The following is a 16434-nucleotide window of genomic DNA, read 5'->3' as shown; positions in this document are numbered from 1 at the left end:
AATTCCGTTTATATGGACAGGTAACTTTTTCGACATTTGCACGAAATGGCCTAAAATCTCTTATTTCGAGCTTTTTGTGTGAGGCGGCGTTGTTCGTTACGTTAGAGGACAATCTAGGGACTTACACCTTTCAGGGAAAAAAATAATTTTTCAATTCGGTGCATCCGTTCGAAAGTTTTATTGGTATATATACACACACATAAATAAATAAACATTTAGAATTTTATTAATAGTATAGATTACTAAAATAAATAATATTATTAAATATCAAAAGAAATAAACATTACTTTCCTTGATGTTGTGAAAGTTTGTAAGAATCGAATAAATCGAAAGATTATTATTTCGTATAGTTTCGTATTTTATACTATAACGCATTGGGCTTCGATTCCGGTCGCCTTCGGGTGATTATGTTAAGAGTTTAATGTAAGTAAGCACTATTTCCTTTCCATTTGCACATCCGGCATGAAATAAAGTGAACTTATTTATCTATTATGCTCATCGACTTCAGTTAATTTTGAAGTCTGCGTAAGGAATATAAACCATAAGTTTCTAGCTAACTAATAAAAATTTGGTTTAATTGCAAATAATTATAACTGATTTATTTTAATTAGTTCAAAGTAATCATTACTGCTAATATAATGAGCGTCATTAGTTCATTAATATTGGATTTATAGTAATTTACTTTTATTACGACGAGAATAAACGATCAAGCAATATACATGAAAAGAAATTAAAGAAACTTGTAATGAAACATTGAAAAAGAAGAAAGACAAACGAAAAATTGGAGAAAGTAAATTCAAGACATATAAAATAATAAATGAAACACACAAACATCGAAATCAATTTAATTAGCTTTGCATGCGTTAGAAATTTATTGAAACGATATCTCTTAACAACTAATCCGTGTTCAGACGATGTAACTGTTCGGATCAGTGCTGGATGCATCGTGGCAACTGATCTTGGCGTGAGTACTTCTCACTTTAGAACCGAATGATTTATGTAGATGCATTCCTGGCGTAAAACATCAAGAATTTTGATATACCTTTTTGGAGTTGAGGTACCTCTTTTTTGAATAATTGGAGTATCCGAAGCATGAAAAAATGCTCCAATAATTCAGAACTTTCAAAACTAATATTTAGTTAATTGAAAAATAAATGCGATAAAAATATCTAAATTATTTAAATTTGATTTTATAAGTATTGGATCGACGAGAAGGCTTTTGCAGAATTTTTAATTTTCATTTAAAATTATGTATTTTCAAGTGAGTTTTCATTATAATTCTTTTACTTTATACATTATTCTAAAGGGTGTTTTTTGCTCTATTTCATTGGTGAAATTACAACAGTTTTAAAACAATTATATCTTATTTTCAGAACGTTAAGTACAAGATGAGGAAAAAAGCAAATTCGCACAATTTTCTTATTTCAATTAAAACTAGGCCGAAAAGCTGCTTAAACAGCTCGCGATATCAACGAAGCGTTTGGCTCAGGAATTACTACGGAACACCCAGCATAATGATGGTTTAAGCAATTTCGTTGCGGCTACGAGATTTTTGAAGATGATGAGCGTAGTGGTCGGCCATCAGACGTTTAAAAGCCTTAGTCGAATCCATTCCACGCACAAATGTTCTAGAACTTGCTTTTGAATCAGACGTAAAGTGTACGACGACTTCCAGCCTCTTAAGAAACATTGAAAAGAAAAAAAAACACTTCATAAATGAGTATCCTATTAATGGAACGGTAACCAAAAGAAACGCCGTTATGAAGTGGCATCTTCCCTTCTTTTGCGCAACGAGAAGGGCCCGTTTCTCCACCAGGTACTTCTTTGCGATTAAAATTGAGTCCTTTACGACAAATGATGACGCCCAACTCAATGGATAGACGCCTATGAAGCTCCACAACACTTCCCGAAGCCATGACTGCGCCAAAAAAAAAAAAAAAAAAAAAAACGGTCATGCCGACTGTTTGGTGATCTGAGATCGGTCTCATCCATTACAATTTTTTAGATTGCAGGCGAAACTATTACGGCGGCGAAATACTGCCAGCAAATGGATGAAATACATCAGAAACTTTAACAACAACTCACAGAATTAGTCAACAGAAAAGACCCATTTCTTCTAAACAACAATGCCCAACCGCACCTTGATAAACCGACCCTGCAAAAGTTGAATGAACCAACTACGAAACACTCCCTCATCCGCCATACTCTTCAGACCTCTCACCTACTGACTACGACTTTTCCAAGAATCTCGATAACATTCTGCTTGAGAAATGCTTAAAAAATCTAAGCGATATCAAAAACACCTTCAGCGACTTCATCGCCACCAGAACGAAAAATGTTTTAGTTTACTGGCATAAATATACTTGTTTTGCGTTGGTAAATGTGTGTTGATTCTCATGGTGCTTATTTCGATCAATACTATTTTGTGTTTGAGCCGAGATATGTTCCTCTAATTTACGTTAAAATCACAAGATATTTCTTCACAACCTGATAATATCGTATCTCATTAAAGAATTTCTATAGGTATGAATATCTATAGATATGAGTATTTATTTATTATATATAGATATGAATTACTATTTTTTAACTTCAGTTCAAATCTATTCCAACCTGTAAAACATTAACAATCAAAATCGTCTATCTTTAAACACTACTAATAATTTTCTTTTATTTTTTAAAATATTTTTTAAGCTAAAAGTTAACAGAACTCCTATGAATAAAGTACTTTTCAAGAACATCCTACCTGTGGAATGCAATATGACTAGGTTGCTACCTAGCTGACTACATGTTCGTTTTCAAGTCTACTGTTCATTAATTCCTGTGGAACTGTATCATTTATAATACTCAGGTTAAAGAATTGTTACAAATTCGCATGGTAGTGTCTATCCATCATCCTGACACACTCCTAGCCCTTAGTCTTTAAATGGTTTACGGACTTTGATAAGCAATGTTTCATTAATACATAGAAAAATAATTAAAATATTTTGTTTATAATAATATTAAACAAATATAAAAATGCTTCAAACTTCACAAGCAAAAAAAACATTCTATATATTTTTTAAAAGCCATAAAATAAAATTACCAAAACCATTTAGAATCTTTAAACAGATATAAGTATAACATGTTGAATTCAATCGCATCATATAAATATTGAAATCTTGGTCATTCCACAGCTCTGTCCTGTATCTCTTTTATATTTCCGGAATACATCCTATAGACGTCGGGTATGCACGAAAATGCCGTATTATTATTGTACCATCTAAGCGAAAATATAATCATTTAAATACTCTGGTTGATATAGTTTTGGAATATTTATGATTATGAAATTCTATCCTTGGAAACTTTGAAGGTAGTTTACATTATTTGGACGTCTAATTCTACGTTGGACCCCAAGGTATTATAGCGTTTTCTATAGAAAAAACGCAGTGAATATCACATCGAACAGAAATGAAAACTATAGATGAGTCCGACTTTCATGTTCACCACGATATCTCATCGGAATAAATTTTAAACATTTCGTTGTTTTTTTTTTTTTCGGCGATTGGGTTGTTATTAGGGCTATGACAACCGCATATTCGTTTCCTTGTTCTGATTCTCAGGTATATAGCCGTTGATATATTATAGGTTTTTATGTAGAGTAATGTGATCTTCGGTTGATCTATCGTATCTAACTGAGTCGGATATATACTTGAGAGTAAAAACAATGACAATAATATGCTGTTGTCATAGCCCTAGTGATGACGTACAGACCAACCTGAGATTATTTTATGTGTTATACAGATATTTATATTAGAATACATTCAATTTTATGTAGTATAACACGAATTGTCTTTATCGTATTTCCTATTGTTTATATTATTTTAAATATCCAAAGACATCTTTGCTTGTGTTATGTTCTATAAGTAGGTTCGATTTCCGGAGGGAATCAGCTATAATAAAACAGAATGGAAAATGATAGAAAAATAGGATAAGAAAACGGATTAAAACAGGAAATAGAGAAAGCTTTATATGAGATAAGAAAACGAAAGAGATAAAATGTATATTACGTGAGATATACATAAGTATAACAAACGAAAATAATAACGTCTAGAAAAACTACAAACGAAACATATTCCAGAAATGATTAAAATATATCCAGCTGTTACGGAACATTAGATCGAACCGCACGTTACTACTGAAGAACTCCACCTCAATGGTAATAAATGCTTGTACCAAATAACATTTTAATCCTTGCATGAAATACAACAAAGTGAACAAAAAATTATAGAAAAGCAAAGTATGACACTATACTGGTTGAAATATTGATTTAACCATTGCGTATTCGTAAGAAACGTCTAGTAAAATCTTTACATATAAATATTTATGCATTCACTTGGTTGACGCTGATTATCTCCCAGTAAAATGTGTGCGCATGCGTAGGAATTCAATCGACACCGAAGTTATAATGGGATCAATTATTTCTGGGCAAAAATGGGTGCAACCATAACGCTCGACATGTGCGTAGAATAACAATTAAGGTGTATCACACACTGCGAACGTCTCTATTTAGCACAAATGTGAGGTTAGAACGGAAGATGCAGTACACCAAGAAAAGACAGAGATAATTTGGTTCACGCTATCCATCTATTGTTAGGAACAGCGTGAAAATGTTTTCAGATACATTGACAACATCAGCGCTTATCAATGGAGATGGAAGAAATCTGATACGAAAGTTCTGACTAAACGAAAATTGCACGCAGACAATATATATTATTTAATACGTTATATTCAAACTAATATATTAGGAAAACAAATATTCTATTTTTATCATACTATATAAATATATATATATATATATATATATATATTTATATACATGTGTGGGGGGTATATAAAGTAGAAGAAGGCTATAGAAATTCAGAAAACTAGATGTTGAAATGATGTCATATATGTACGCAAAAACAGACAAGCGACGAAGGTAATAAATGTAGCTTTTATAAAATATGAACTTACTGTTTTATATAACAGGAAGAATGGGTTTCTTAATATTTCGAAAATAACATCTCTTTTTCAAATAAAATGTCGTAAAATTAGGGAAGTATCGTAAAAATCGGAACCTGAAGTGGGAAGCGTTATCAGGTGGAAAATAGGACTTATATATATTAGCGAGATGGGGGCGCCCGGATTTGCCAGGTCGTAAAATACGCTTAAATATGATATTTAATTCGTTAAGATTTCCTTTATATAATTATACAGTCGTAGTTTTAAAAGGAAAATAAAAAAAGTATTTGTGTGCCATGTGCTAGAATCGAAACGGAAAGCAAAGCAAGAGCATTTAAAGTTGATGACGCTATTACTATATCAACGTGGAACGTGTATGAACTAATTAAATATTAAAATAAAATAATATTCATGTACAAAATCTATAACATCCTTTTAAAATTTGGAACCATTTCTGACTGTTTAAATAGTTTAAATATCTAAAGACTCATAAAACATTCTTAAAAATCCAATCATTTGAGACCCTTAGCGCCGCTCTGCGAGTTTTAGTTTCGGAAAAAATAGAATCTGAAAATAAGGAGACAGACATACATATAGTCTTTACATATATATATATATATATATATATATATATATATATATGGCAATTAAGCTACACAGAATATTCCGCGTTTCATCCACATATAAACTAACATAAAAAACACACATTTAACCTAGTTTAAAATAGGTCAGAACGTTAGATATCCACGCTCACCTCTAAAATAGCACACACAAAGGAAGGGGTAAACCGGAGGGCAACGGAGTTTTTGTCCTGTAAGTGCCTGCTCATTGGCCGATTAGGAAGGGTGCGGTGGAAACAAGAAAGCTGATTGGCTAATTAAAAACTCAATAAAATGTGCGTATATAAAAACGTGAAACTACCACAACTCCTCGCATAAGCCTGATTATTCTTAGCGTGGTTGAATCGCGGAATATTCTGTGTAGCTTAATTGCCATATATATTTTATAACTTACTAACTTGCTCTACCAACGTATTGAGCACTGTTGAAGTAAATACTCAAAGTTTACGCATAAATTTATATTTTTGTATATTAATTTATGTGATTAAATAAAGTAGTTATATATATATGTATACCAAAATAGTTCAGGTATCGTGACTTAAGTGGTTTTGAGCTGGCTATACTTTAATTTTTTCCTGTGCTTGCATAAAGAAATAAGCTCATTTTTGGTGTTTATCGTGGCTTTAGGATATGTTATTATTGCAACTGCTTCTGAAGTGCAAAGGTTGCAGAATTTGGATTTAAGGGTGTATGAATTGGATTTTCTCAATAAATCCCAGTTTAGCGAGTACGGAATATGTATATATATATATATATATATATATATGTGGAGAAATGCGTGACTTACCTGGATAGACCACGTGCGGGTCGGTCACCAAAAATAAATAAAAAGAAAGAAAAGAAATGGTCAAGACTCTTATTTATAGAGTAGTGATCACGTGAGTTAGAAGAATATGCAAATAGAGGTGAACGATTTTGCGATATAAAAAGCCTGTGTTGTTAAGAGGGGGGGCAGACTGTTGGCAGAAGTCAGTGCTGTCAGACGTGCTTTAGAGTTTTGTTATTATATGCTGTGTTCGATTGTTGGGAGAGAGAAAAGAGAAGAGGAGGAACCAAGAAGACATTCTGCAGATACTTGACTTTGTGTTGGTTTTAAGCTATCTCGGCGCTTGGTGTGCGGTTACTAACAATGGACAGATTCGACATTCGCTTAATACCCGAGTTCGACGGATCTACCACTGGACCGGCTGTCGTTGAATGGATTGAAAAGGCAGAGAAAATCTGTAAACTGTGCAAAATTAAAGAACCAGCCACAGTTATCCCTTTGAGGCTAACCGGAGGGGCCTATGCAGTCTACCAACAACTCGGGGATGAACCAGACTGGGATGAAATCAAGCAGAGCCTGTATACAGCGTTTGGTACAGATACATTTGTTGCGTGGCAACAGTTCACGAGCCGGACACTTCAACCCAAGGAAACAGTCGACGTGTACCTAGCCGACCTGCGAAAATTATCTGTACCGTTTGGTGGGGTCAACGATAAAATATTAAGCTGTGCTTTTTTGGTAGGCCTACCCGAGGAGGTCAGTAAACTGTTGCGGGCATCATCAAGAATCGATGAATTGTCAACTGATGAGTTATTGGCCCGAGCTCGAAACATCTGTAAGGAACAGGAACCAATTGCAGCAGCAGCTCGTTTTCGACATGGAGGCAATGTGGACTCTCTTCCAGATAGTAATAAGCATGCCACCCCAGTGTGCTATAAATGTGGGGAGGCCAATCATTTTGCTAAAGAGTGCCGGAGTGATAGGAGAGGTGTATATCCACAATCAAAGAGACCAGTGCAATGCTATCGCTGCAATAAGTTTGGGCACATATCTCGCAACTGTTCGGGAAACGAAGTTGGGGGCAAGGTACTATCGCTACCCTTGCCCCCTGCCAACCAATAAACACAGGATTGCCTGTCATTAGCGTTAAACTTGATGATGTGCAGTGTTCAGCACTTATAGACACGGGGTGTTCCCGGTCTATAGTTAGTGCCCATTGCTGTCCGGTTTGGCGGAGGAACCCAGTTGGCGTTATGACCATCAATGGCTTATCACGGGTATGTTGTGGTGAAGGGACAGTCACAATCTGCACTGAGAAGGGTGACACAGCTAAAGTTGACGTTCTGGTGATGCAGGAGAAACCCCTTGGCTACGACATGTTGCTTGGAATTGATGCAATACAAGCACTAGGAGGCGTTAAAATCACAGCAGCTAGAGGTATCAGGCTTGGAGAAGGGAAAGACGTCTGTGCAGCCATGTCGATTGAAGAAAAGGACTTCTGTGCTACATTTGATGACAACGAAAGGGTGTGGACTGCAAAGTGGAAATGGGCCATGGGCCAGGAACCAGATCGGCTGTGCAACACGATTCCAGAGTATGCAGTTTCTACCAAGAATAGGGCCGCATATGAAGAAGAACTTCAGATGTGGATTGACAACGGTTGGTTAATACCATACCCACAGGAACGTCTGGGACCACCCAAGGGATTAATTCCGCTCATGGCTGTTGAACAACCTACCAAAGAAAAAATTCGTCCCGTAATGGATTACCGAGAGTTGAATCGGCATGTTGATGCGTTTACCGGAAACGCAGATGTGTGCGCTGCTAAACTGAGAGAGTGGCGTCAAAAAGGGAGCAATGTAGCACTTCTGGATCTAAAGAGGGCCTACCTGCAGATACGTGTCCATGAGTCATTATGGCCGTTTCAGACAGTACTACTCAAGGGAAAACTATATTGTTTGACACGTTTGGGTTTTGGCCTAAACGTAGCACCCTTGATTATGACAACCATTATTAAAACTGTTTTGATGCAGGATGAGACCACAGCAAAAGCTGCTTCAGCCTACATAGATGACATCTATGTTAATGAGGACATAATGTCTGCGGATGCAGTTCGAATAAAACTGAAAGCGTTTGGGTTAATAAGCAAAGACCCTAAGCGCCTAAAGGATGGAGTGCCCGTGCTAGGCCTCGAGGTCTGGGAGGAGGGCAATACGTTGCGATGGAAACGAGGGAGCCCACTTCCAAAGTTACCCAATGTATTAACAAGACGTACTGTGTTTTCTATCTGTGGTAAATTGGTAGGACATCTACCTGTCTGTGGATGGCTCCGATCGGCAACAGGAGTGGTGAAAAGACGAGTGACTACAGTAACAAAAGGATGGGACGATGTTGCGGATGATGATTCTCTCCAACAAATGATGGCTGAAATGTTGTCCAGAGTGCATAGGAATGACCCTGCCCGGGGTGAGTGGCAAGTGTCTGGAAACGAACTAAATGCATGGGTTGACGCAAGTTCGTTGGCTACAGGTGTCGTGTTGGAGCAACTAGGTGTTGTTGTGGAAGATGCATGCTGGCTTCGTCCGAAAAATGATGCCCAACATATAAATTTGGCAGAACTTGATGCCACGTTAAAAGGTCTTAATCTCGCATTGCAATGGCAGACTAATGTTGTGCATCTCCACACTGACTCATTGTGTGTTTACCATTGGTTAACCGACACCTTGACTGGAAAGGCTCGAGTTAAGACTAGAGCTGCAAGTGAAATGCTAGTACGAAGGAGACTAGCAATAATTAAGCGTCTAGTTGACGAATACAGCTTGCAGGTAGACATTACGTTAGTCTCGTCGATGCAGAATTTGGCTGATAGCTTGACTCGAGTACCAAAGAGGTGGATCGATGCAATGAGGCAGGGATCCGATCTTCAACAACAAACATGCGCGACTGTAACGGATCAATTAACACCTGACCAGATCCGTATGATACACCAGCAGATTGGACATCCTGGAATTCAGAGGACTGCATATTTTGTCCGAAGAGTATGCCCTGCAACTACAAAAGCATCAGTGAAAGCAGCCATACGTTCGTGTGAAGAGTGTCAGAGAATTGATCCGGCACCATCCCAATGGCAAAAAGGGAAGCTCGAGGTGGAGGGCAACTGGCAGCGAGTAGGGATGGACATAACACATTATGGGGGCAAACATTTTTTGACCATGACGGATTGTGGCCCGACGCGTTTCACAATATGGCGCCTGTTGACACGACAGGATGCAGCCAGCATTATACAACAGTTGAGAGCCGTCTTTTTTGAACGTGGTGCCCCGATTGAAATTCTGACTGATAATGCCGCCACATTTCGATGTCAAGAATTTCAGAAATTCGTGCACGAATGGGGGATTAAAATGCATTATCGGTGTGCATATTATCCCGAGGGTAATGGTATAGCAGAACGGTGTCACCGCACCATCAAAAGAATTGCAGCCAGGACGCAGTGCTCTATTCCAGAAGCTGTGTACTGGTATAATATAACACCCAAGGACAATGCAACACCAGCAACTGCACCAGCCAATGGGATTTACCAATATGAACAGCGTGTGAAAGGAGTTGATGCCATACCATCAGTGGTGAGTGTTGTCAATACACCATATCAGGTGGGAGACCTTGTTTGGATAAAACCCCCAAATGCTGGGTGCACTACGAAATTTTTCCGGGGAAAAATAGATGAAATCATAAGTCCTCAGACCATGTTGATTGGTGGCATACCACGTCACGTAAAAGATATCCGCCCTTGTTATACCTCTTCTGATTCTGAGGACGATGAGGAGGATCACACACCGTTCAGAGATGATCCTGATCACTTACTGCCCCTTCAGGTGAGCATAGAAACACCACCAACAGAACCAGATGAGGGAATGATGGGACATACTGATGACAATAGTGAGGAGAGCGATGGACACAAGGAAGTAATGCCTCATCGAAATACTCGACAGAGACGAATACTGCCCACCCCCCGTGATTGCGAAACCCAGCGAGAAGGGATGATGGAGCATACCGAGGAGATGACGCCTCCGATTCTTCGGAGAAGTACCCGACAAAGACGGATACTGCCCCCCTGCCCTGATTGTGAGACACCGCCTATGGAACCACGAGACGGGATAATGGAACAGACTGGTAGTAATGATGGTGGTAATGAAGAAAACAGCAATGAGGAAGTGCTTCTTCGAAGGAGTACCCGCCAACGACGATTGCCCGCATGTCCTGTTTGTGATCATGAGATCAGGGGGGAGTGTGGAGAAATGCGTGACTTACCTGGATAGACCACGTGCGGGTCGGTCACCAAAATTAAATAAAAAGAAAGAAAAGAAATGGTCAAGACTCTTATTTATAGAGTAGTGATCACGTGAGTTAGAAGAATATGCAAATAGAGGTGAACGATTTTGCGATATAAAAAGCCTGTGTTGTTAAGAGGGGGGGCAGACTGTTGGCAGAAGTCAGTGCTGTCAGACGTGCTTTAGAGTTTTGTTATTATATGCTGTGTTCGATTGTTGGGAGAGAGAAAAGAGAAGAGGAGGAACCAAGAAGACATTCTGCAGATACTTGACTTTGTGTTGGTTTTAATATATATATATATATATATATATATATATATTACGAGAAAATAGCCGTCACCAGGCGACTGAAATTAATTCACTGGCTAGAACAGTTTTCAATCATATATCTGTTTATTTACGTGACATTAAGTAAAATTTAATACATCATGTAAAAACTAAATAAAGACAAAACAATACTCAGTTTTTTGTTCATATATTAATCACAATACCCAGAATTCCCAACGTTATCAACCTCGAATTAAGTTTGCATATATCTGTATAACAATTTTATATGAAATTAATATTTTTGTCTATGTATTTCTTTTTTATAGCCATATAGTACTACAAAATGTCATTAAAATATTTTAGAAAAAAACAAGATCTTCAACCTGCTTCAATGCATTGAGAGATAGGAAATGTCTACACGTGACACGTATATGTCTATTATGTCAACCTCAATCAATGTCTCATTAAAAAATCGACATAACTTTTGGAGGTGTACTAATAAAAGACCCACGCGCTGTTTTAACGGCATGAACGAAAACTTTTATGTGTGTATTGATAGAAGTTGAAACATAAACGTAATGCTTGTAAAAATATTTTCTTGAATTTCGAAGAAATATAATATGAGACGTTATAAAACCTGCATATTCTTCCTAGCCATCAACCGAACAGTTGTGACAAAGATTTGACGTATAAATCGATCTCGTTCGAGGCTGTTTATGTTATGAATTGCAAGTGGGCATATCCGCAGTTGTATCGTCACCACATATGCCAAGCGTTTGTTTACAATGATGTGATGAATGTATCGCAAGACGTTGGTTTCAAAAGTTCAAATCAGGATATTTGCCCGATAGCGATTAGTCGTGTATTGGACGACAACAAGTTTTGAATGACAGAGTTCTGAAGGCGGCCATTAAAGACGACAGTAATCTTACGTATGGTGTACTTGTAAGGCAGTATGATGTTTTATATGAAACAGACTTCATTTGCACCGCCAGGATAAGACGTGTAAGCGGAGCAAATTAGTTCCGCTAGCGCCGTTGGATACCAAAACAGAACGAGTGACAGTTTGTGTATCACAGTTTTCTTGCCACCGTAACACATCTTTATTCAATCAAGTGTTCACCAGCGATAGAAAAGACGGTTATGTCCAAAATTTCCAAGATTTTCCAGGCATTGGTTCTCTTTTCGGGATGTTGTTCTTCACGCCACAAAATCGCTTTTGCACCTACGCAATATTGTGCTTTATGTTTAGTGAACATGCATCCAAGTGGTTCATCATGAACTGCTACCAACCGACGTAACGGTCAGTGGCGACCTAACAACTGGAAACGTGTACAGCGGGCGTTAGACCTCGAGCCAGCACTGTTGAATCGTAAAGTTATGCTTTTTCTCCACGAAAAAATGCCAGGTCGTATGTTACGTCAGTGGTCGGGAACACCATATAGCAATTTAGATGGGAAACTTTTTGTTATCCACCATATTCAACTGAGCTTGCACCATCCACTCTTTACTTTTTGGATAATGACCGTCGCCAGAAATCCTTTACCAATATATTAGAATTGCAAAAAGCTCTTACGGATTTGCGTCCAAACCCCTTTGATTTTACCGCAGATGATGTTGAACAGCTAGCAGAAGGTGTTGAATGCCGATGGCGATTACATCGAAGACTATAAGTTACACATATTGTGAGACGTTTTCTTTTTCTTTAAAAATGGACGGGACTGTTTTGGTTACCTTGTGATTATATAAAGATCATTTTATGCTTGTGCTTAGCTAAAGGTAAAAAATAGTTGGCGTAGACCAGAATAGACCATTACCTTAAATTAAAAAAAAAACTTTTTCATTTCAGGTTTCGTCAAGAGAGAATTGCCTTTACAACCATGTCTGTTATAAAAAGAAGGGTTGTATAAGCCATATTAGTATGTTTTCCCATACATTAACATAATAGAGTGGGAGAGGAATGGGCATGGCGAACTATATATATATATGTAAGTATGGTGAGAGAGAGAGAGACAAAAATATCGGTAAGGCGTAAAATGAAGAAAGCTGGATTGAAAATGATATAAAGATAGAAAATTTAATATCAAATGTAATACATATTTTTTCTCTTCTATTTTTAACCCAGGCAACTGTATAATATTTTGATTGAGGAAATTCGCCTCTGGACTATAGTACTGTAGGTCTGCAACAAAAGATGCAACATACAAATTTATTATACCTAGATTATTAGTAACTTTAGAACATCTTTTTAGACACATTTCGTCGTTATAAGAAAATCCTACATTTTCCTAGAGGGAACATCATCACAATTGCGACGACCTTTAGATGAAGTTCCCATTTTTCTCTCTAAATAACAAGTCCTCCGACTGCCCCCACTCATCACCGGGAGTATTTCTGCATTTTCGACAGATATAGAATTTTAATATTATTAACTAGATTATATATCCTTAGACATACCACGAGCTTTCCTTTTCCCGATTCAAAAATAAAAAAATTCTCTCTTCTCACATTCCACAAAATGTTATTGTCTGAGAGTTTACAACTCGTTCATTTCAGAATATAAATCTTATTACAAAAACGAATGCTCAAGAAATGTTCAAATATGGCGCCACTCTCTACAAAAGGCAATAGTTTTAAATAAAATAAACTAAATACAAATATAATAACCAACTGTGACATATCGAGATATTTTTATAAGCCAATAATTCTTTTTATTTTTTACATTAAATATACCGTAGACGTTAATTGTTCTTATACAGTAACGCTACCGGGCTAAATCTTTGTGTTTACATAGATCGTGCATGTTGTTATTAAATAATGTGTTTCGACACATCGACACATACTGATAAGTCATTACTTCATCTATTTTAAAAGCTAGATAAATCTTTCATTTTTTTAAAATACGATTGACTAATATTCTTTCTTTATACGCTAAATAATTGTTCTTATACGGTTACACTACCGTGCTAAATCTTATGTGTTTACATAGATCGTACATGTTGCTATTAAATACTGATTTCGATGTTTGAGCTGAATAAATGTTTCTTTTTTAAGTACGATTGATTAACATTCTATTTTTATACGCTAAATAATAAAATTAAAACGGATTAAGTGAATAATAAAGCGAAGACCCGTATTCTGCCGAAACCGTACACAGTGAACTATATTGCTTGACTCTAACAGTTAATCATAACCAGGAATTGACAGTGTATATACTTCAATATCCTTTTATGTGTGATTTTTAAGCCTTTAAACTGCCCATTCCTAACTATTTGCAAAGTGTGTATGTGTGCGTGCGTGTGTATGTGCCCGTGTGTGTCTTGGTGGGTGCGTGTGTTTGTCCGTGTGTGTGCGTGTTTGCGCGTCCGTGTGTGTGTGTTTCTGTGTTATATAAACCAATCTAATACTTGCGTCGATCAGACTCAGCTACGGCAACGCGTGGCCGAGCGGGTACAGCTAGTATTACATAAAGCAATCTTAGATACAAGAATCTCTTCATATAGCATTAAAGATGACTGCATTTATACTTCAAATAAATTATGTCCACAAGGGAGTGCGTGTATAGTCTTGATATGCGTGGCTAACACACTAAGCAGATGGATGAATATAAGAACTGAATTCGAATTGCAATTGGATTGAATAAAACATGTAAGATCACGACCGACTCAGGATTTCTATGAATCCTAGTGAGATAAGTACCTTTGTTTATTATTCAGCATACATCTTTACGCTAAATGTGATAAATATTCGGAGGTAAGTTATTTCCTATTGCGTAGGAGTATATAACCGGGAATGTAATAGAGCTTAATTTCATTCTCTTTTTTTATTTGATCAGCTTACGTGTTGTAGATATTTAAATATATTTTAATATTTTGTCACGTTTGATCTTCCATATAGTTCAAGTCTTTGAAATTTGAATAATCGCTAATATATTGTACATGATGTATAACATACGAATCTACCTATACAATATCACATAATAATAATGTATAATAATAAACGACTCTACGTGTGACCCGTTCAGTTACAACCACTCGCATTACTTTTTTGATATTTAATTCATTCTAAATACATAAATGGCGTCAAATATATTAAAATAGCAATCTTGGATAAAATAAGTATTCGTATTTTTCTACTAAGAGCATCGGTGGTTGTACAGTCGTAAAATACACTTAAATATGTTATTTCAATGTATGGCGATTTCGTGTTTATTGTTATAGAGTCGATTCCCTATTGATTTTATATTGTACCTAATATATAGCAGTGATTGAAAAGTAAAAAATACCAGTTAGGTGGCATCAGCTGTAATCGAAACCAAAACAATGAGCGCTCAAGACTTAGTCTTTATCGTTTGAGCTATCGTCATACGGATGAGAAATGGTTAATAAATGGACATTCAACTTATGAATGTATATTTGTGAAAGCATATAAGGACACTTAAAATTGAGGTACGCCTGCCAAGTTCTTATTTTTCTTTGAATTTTTTACCACTTAGCAGCTATTTATACCGGCTAAAAACCTTGGTTGAATAGTTTGCTATAGATCACAAAGATCTTTTTTTTTAACTTTGACGCCTTGGCAGCCAAATTTTCGGCCAAAAGCCGATTAAAAAGTTTGTTCTATATCTGAATACACTTTATGTAAAATTTCAAATATTTAGACCAAAAATTGGCAGAGTACTTTGGTTAAGACTGCAGAGGTTTATTTATTTATTTTTTAACTTTGACCCCAATTTTGACCCCTTAAAAGTTATTGTTTTGGGCTCAAATCGAATTAAAAAAATAATGTCCGAGGAGCCTACATCTAAAATTTCAAGTGTTTAGACCCAAATTGGCGGAGGAGTTTGGTAGAGTTTTTACAGGTCAAATCGTTGAACTTTGATGCCTTGACAGGCAAATTTCTGGCTACAAACCGATTAAGATTTTTCCTAATCTCCATACCTCTTGTGACAAATCTCAAGTCTGTAAACTGAAAATTGACAGAATAGTTTGGTAGCGACATGTACACACACAGACACACACATAGAGACAGTCTCACTTTTATAGATTTATAGATTACAAAAATTCCTACAACTGGCGAGTATTTTAAAATATTTTTGTGCTAATAAACACATCTGTGAACATCCTGAGCAGAAACATATTGAGATCAACTTAAATTTATTATAGTAATCTCTATAACTATCTATCTACTATTATATGAAATAACTTTTTGTGTGTGAGTTAATTTCCTATGGAATTGGAAATGGCTGGGTTAACATATTTGTAAATTTTACACGAAGGTATTTAATGTGTATGGAAGTGTTCTTACGTAAGATTTATATCGGAATGCATCCGAAAAGTATCGGAAATCGATAATGGAAAAAATTCCAATTGAAGAATGAAGTTTGATTTTAACCAAAGTAAAAACTTTTACACAATCTTACAGCCTATAAAATCAACAGTAGGTTTTTTGATAAGTTGGGAGCGCGTTGGAA

This window comes from Euprymna scolopes, chromosome 1 (assembly GCF_053919585.1).
Source record: "Euprymna scolopes isolate OS-2025 chromosome 1, ASM5391958v1, whole genome shotgun sequence".
In the NCBI taxonomy this organism is placed as follows: domain Eukaryota; kingdom Metazoa; phylum Mollusca; class Cephalopoda; order Sepiida; family Sepiolidae; genus Euprymna; species Euprymna scolopes.
Note: the sequence above shows the minus strand (reverse complement) of the source record.